Source organism: Pongo pygmaeus, chromosome 19, assembly GCF_028885625.2.
Source record: "Pongo pygmaeus isolate AG05252 chromosome 19, NHGRI_mPonPyg2-v2.0_pri, whole genome shotgun sequence".
Classification (NCBI taxonomy): Eukaryota; Metazoa; Chordata; class Mammalia; order Primates; family Hominidae; genus Pongo; species Pongo pygmaeus.
Genome location: NC_072392.2, coordinates 89,491,719 through 89,497,176, shown reverse-complemented (window position 1 = coordinate 89,497,176; position 5,458 = coordinate 89,491,719). Strand labels below are relative to the sequence as shown.

General features: G+C 36.9%; 1 pseudogene; it reads right to left on the bottom strand.

Annotated features, from left to right (window-relative positions):
- Nucleotides 1-4,534: 4,534 nt before the first annotated feature.
- On the bottom strand, nucleotides 4,535-4,631 carry LOC129018466 (U6 spliceosomal RNA; annotated as a pseudogene).
- Nucleotides 4,632-5,458: the final 827 nt, after the last annotated feature.

The following is a 5,458-nucleotide window of genomic DNA, read 5'->3' as shown; positions in this document are numbered from 1 at the left end:
TTAGCTAGAGATGAAACATTTTCCCAAACAGTTTAAAAAATATATTCAGAGAGAATGCTAAAAATAATGATGATATTTGATCTTCTGGTACTGTTGGACAAAAATATCCAAGGACGCAATACCAAAACAAGACTCAGGAGAGGCCAGGCTCTGCGGCTGCAATGAGGCCCTTGTTCATGGGATGCTTACAGTCCCTGCTTTTGCGTGACTATGAAGGAGGGTTAAAAGATCTCACCAAGGACCTAGCACTAGAATTATGGGGTACATCATTCCAAACCAGGGGTTGGCAAACCACGTGCCCACAGGCCAAATCTGGCCCACTGCCATTGTTTATAAATAAAGTTTTATTAGAACACCACCCCACTACATTGACAATATAGGCATTGTCAGTGGCTGCTTTTGCACTACAATGGTCGTTGAGTAGATGAGAGAGAGACTGCTTGGTCTCGCAAACCCGAAAATATTTGTTCATCTGCCCCTTTACGGAAACAGTTCATTGACCCCATTTCTAGATTAAGAATGGCCCGCCTTTCAAACTATGTTCTTGGGTCATTGAGTTCTAGTCTCCTTGTTATGAGGTAAAAAAGTGGTAGCTCACATGAGGTGGAGTGGAGATGAAGAAGCTCATCCAGATGTATTAAAGAGGAAAGCGTGGATATGGAGATGGTGGTAACCACTATAAATGCCACCAAAAATTGCCTCATGGATTATTTTTGATATATATAGGGATCAACAACGAGGCTAAGATAGTTGGTATATACAGTATGGATTGTGGGTAAAAAGAGACATGGTTAAAAAAAATAGGTTAGTGAGTCAAGAACATCTGCTGCCCATCCATCCTTATTTGACTCTCCTTCCTTTGTCCTGCACCATGGCTGTTCGCCACCCAATCAAGATTCATCTCCATTACCATGGTAACAAGTTGGGGACACTGCTTTTTAAAGTTATTCTAATTCCCTGGTACATGTAATACAGGCATTTTACCTTTTATAACTTCACCACTTAAGGACTGCCTAAGATTTTAATAGCCTAGGATTCCTTCCTATCTTTTTCTGCATGCATGTATGTATGTATTTACCTAAACAGAGTAGTATATTTAGGAGTCAAGTTTTACTACGTTAATATACGTTGGACATTCAACAGCTTTAAAATTAATCTTCTATATCATTTATATTCACAAAATGTAGATGGTTTTGCAGGGAAAATTTTAGATATAGGGACACTAATTTTTGTGTATATAACCCCAAAAGATATTATCAAAGTTTTCAATATTTTTAAATGGGCGGTTCAAAGTCTAATTATATGACATTAATATAAAATGATCAAAGATGGTGAAGAATGAGGCTGCCATTTACTGATCATAGGTAAACTATTTAGCCTTCCTTAATTTCAGTTCCTCTGCCTAACTCAGCATTGTATACCAGTTAACAGTTGGCTATTCCCTATATGCAAAATATTTGCTGTACACAAATAAATGAGACAATTGATGTAACATGCTTGGAATAAAGTGAAAGATGTTAACATACTATTATTAGCTATATTTTATTACAATTATCAGGTCATTTTCACAACTCTGAAGTCAGCCATATGACAAGAAAAGAACTTCAGGATATTTGCCACGTAATTTTGCGTCAGTCTAAATGGAACATTTCCCACCAAAAGTGAAAATAGCTCAGTCTGGCATTTCTCTGGGTTGGGAAGGAAAAAAACAATCATTTGTCAAAGACACTATTTTATGAGGATTTAACTGGGCACAAATTGAATTTGTGGCTTGGCCAGGGAAAGAAATATTTGCAAAACATCTCAAAGATGACAGTGATATCCACATTGCCACTGGTAGCAGTTTAAAAATGATAACATTATGCTGCCACATATTTCTGAGAAAATAGTAAATATTTTAGGGACAATTTTCATATTCAATACATTTCTCCTTCACTGAAAATTCTTGAATCTTTCAGAAGCATGTTAACTCTTTCACAGTGCCATGTAGGAAATTCTTTCTCTACAAAATTAAATGGTATTCAATAGCAAAACTCTGATTTTTTTTTTCTGCTTCCAGTTTGAGGCTTGAATGAGCCTCTCAAATGCTTCATTCCAATGTCATATTAAGTTTGTCTTTAAAGAGATCTTCCTTGTCGAAAACAGTATACTTAGTAAAGTTCAATAATTAAAATGAAGGTGTATTTTCTTTGACTTACGTCGTAAATTATGTGTGTATGAGAGAAAATATAGACTGAAAAAGATATCTGTTGCTATTTCTACTATTAGTGAGATGTGCACAACTGAGGCCAAAATTGAACAAAACTTTATAATTATTCTAGTCAAGTTCAAATGAAGGTTGCTCAGGGGAGTGCCATCTAAGTGGATCTTAATTTACCGGAACTGGTTTCCTCAGTCCTTTTGTTCTCATGATATTTAGTGTGTGGTCCATTCACAGTGATTGGACAATACAATATTTTGAAATAATCCATCACACAGATGTGTGCCAAGATGTATTTGAAATGCATAGGACACTTCCTAGAAAAAACAAAAGGTGTTTTGTACAGATGACATCTGACCACATATCAACTTTGATATGCATCCAAGTAGATCCAACAACATTGCCTACTTTCTCCTAAACCTTTGGAGATGAATATTCTTCCTTTTTTAAAGAAGCATAAATGAAAGTGTTTTCCTCGTCTTAACAATACCTGCTACAACATGGATGGACCTCAAACACATTATGCTAAATGAAAAAAATAAAAAGGCAGATGCAAAAGGCCACATATGACCCAAGTTTATTTATATAAAATATCTGGAATAGGCAGATCTGTAGAGACATAAAATAGATTAGTGTTTGCCTGAAGCTGGGGGTAGGAGCAAAAATTGACCAGAAAGGTTTATGAGGAATCTTTTTTGTGTGGGTGGGGGAACAATGAAAATGTCCTAAAATTGGACTGTTGTGATGGTTGCATAATAGTGTACATTTACTAAAAATAAATTGTACTTTAATAAAGCTATTTAGGAAAAGGACCTGATATTTATTAAGTACTTACCTGAGCCAGGAACAATACTAGGCATTTTAGCTATTCAATTTAATACCCCAAACAACCATCTTCAACAGGCTGTTTTCTCCCTACAAGAAAATGGAGCTCAGAGAGCCATTTTGCCCATGGTCTCACAGAAAACTGAGAGGCAGAGACAATATTTCAACTTGGATGTGCCCGTGTCCAATGTTGTAGTTTGCATTTAAGACTCAGTTCTGTGGCATAGGAAAAAGCAGGTAGTAAACTGGTTTCGGAATTCAGTTTAGTGTATATTGAGTGGCTACTCTATGTTTGGCATTTTGGCACCTTTGGGAGAGAGAAGTTTTAAAAGAGATACATGATGGCTTCTGCCCGTAATGAATCAGCACTTTGGAAGAATAGGAAACAATTAAAAAGTGCCACAAAACCAGTAAGTGCTGCTGGAGATCAGAGGATAAAGGTCATTGTCAGTGGCAGGGGTAGTTAGTAAAGAAGTGACATTTGTAAAGGAGATGCCTAATTTGTGGCACAGAAATACAGGCTAAGGGCTGCCCCGTGGAGGAACAGAACCAAATCAAAGCCAGGTCAAAGTCAAATCAAAGGTGGCAGCAAAGTGTGCTGGGACAAGTGAAACCAAAAAAGATTTATTAGATAGAATATCTGGTGGTGACTACATTGGAAGGAGGGACTGGAGAAAGACAGATCAAGTAGGAATGTATTACAGAAAAGAGGTAGCAGGGTATTTGACTCCATGAGAACAAACAGTAAAATCATAGGTATTTTTCCAATATAGGAAAGGCAGGCTAAATATTTATTATTTTATATCAATTTATTCAATTTGGTTCTTTTCATACCCTGCAAGAGAGGCACCTAATTGATAGGAAAACTGAGTCTTAGAAATTAATGTGATTTGCCCAATATCACACACAGCTGAGGCTGAAGACTTTGCCTCTTAACTCCAAATCTAGGGCACTTTATAGCTAGTGTTATAAAATCAAAGGTCTCTAGGAGTCAGGCTGGCATTGTAAATGAGAGAAGCTTATTAGGTAAAGGGGGAAAAAAAGTGGTGTAAACATGATGAGAAATGGCCACTGACATTTTACCTTATTTTCCAGGAGTAATAGGGAATAGTGGAGACTCTGGCAAGCACCTCATTTTAGAGGGAAATTGCTAGCCATTTCCAAAAGGAGAAGCTTTAGATTTTCAATTGTGAAAGCCAAAAAATGTAGGAGTCATTCTTGACTTTTTGCTTTTTCTCTCTAAAGCCAAGTCCTGGACGCTCTGTCTTCAAAAATATAACCAAAATGTGATCAATTCCTTACAATGCTTTCACTACCTCCAAGCCATCATCATGTCTTTCACTTAAAATATTGCAATGTCCTCCCAGCTATGCTCCCTAATCTTACTCTTGATTATCAAGAGCTTCTCAGACTTCATTTTGCAGCTTTATCAAAAGGCACCTTGAAAAAAGTGAAAATGCCAGCCATAGACTGGGAGGAAATATATATTTTTATTTATTGATTTATTTTAAAGGAACACTTCACAGATTTGGATATCATCCTTGCACAGGGGCCATACTAATCTTCTGTGTATTTTTTTTCTTTTTTTTTTTTTTAAATATTTCAATAGGTTTTTAGAGAACAGGTAGTATTTGGTTACATAAATAAGTTTCTTATTGGTGATTTCTGAAATTTTGGTGCATCCATCACCAGAGGAGTGTACAGTGTACCCAATTTGTAGTCTTTTAACCCCACCCTTTCCCCTGAGTCCCCAAAGTCCAATGTATCGTTCTTAGGCCTTTGCATCCTCATAGCCTAGCTCCCACATATGAGTGAGAACATAGGGTTTGATTTTCCATTCCTGAGTTACTTCACTTAGAATAACAGTCTCCAATTCCATCCAGGTTGTTGCGAATGCCGTTATTTCTTTCCTTTTTATGGCTGAGTAGTATTTTATGGCATATATATATATCACATTTTCTTTTTTTATTATTATACTTCAAGATCTAGGGTACATGTGCACAATGTGCAGGTTTGTTACATAGGTATACATGTGCCATGTTGGTATGCTGCACCCATCAAGTCATCATTTACATTAGGTATTTCTCCTAATGCTATCCCTCCCCCAGTCCCCCACCCCCCGAAAGGCCCTGGTGTGTGATGTTCCCCACCCTGTGTTCATGTGTTCTCATTGTTAAACTCCCACTTATGAGTGAGAACATAATATACCACATTTTCTTTATCTCATTGTTTGATGGGCATTTTGGGCTGGTTCCATATTTTTGCAATTGCAAATTGTGCTGCTATAAACATGTGCGTGCAAGTATCTTTTTCGTATAATGACTTCTTTTCCTTTGGGTAGATAGTAATGGAATTGCTGGATCAAATGGTAGAGCTACTTTTAGATCTTTAAGGACTCTCCACACTGTTTTCCATAGTGGTTGTACTAGTTTA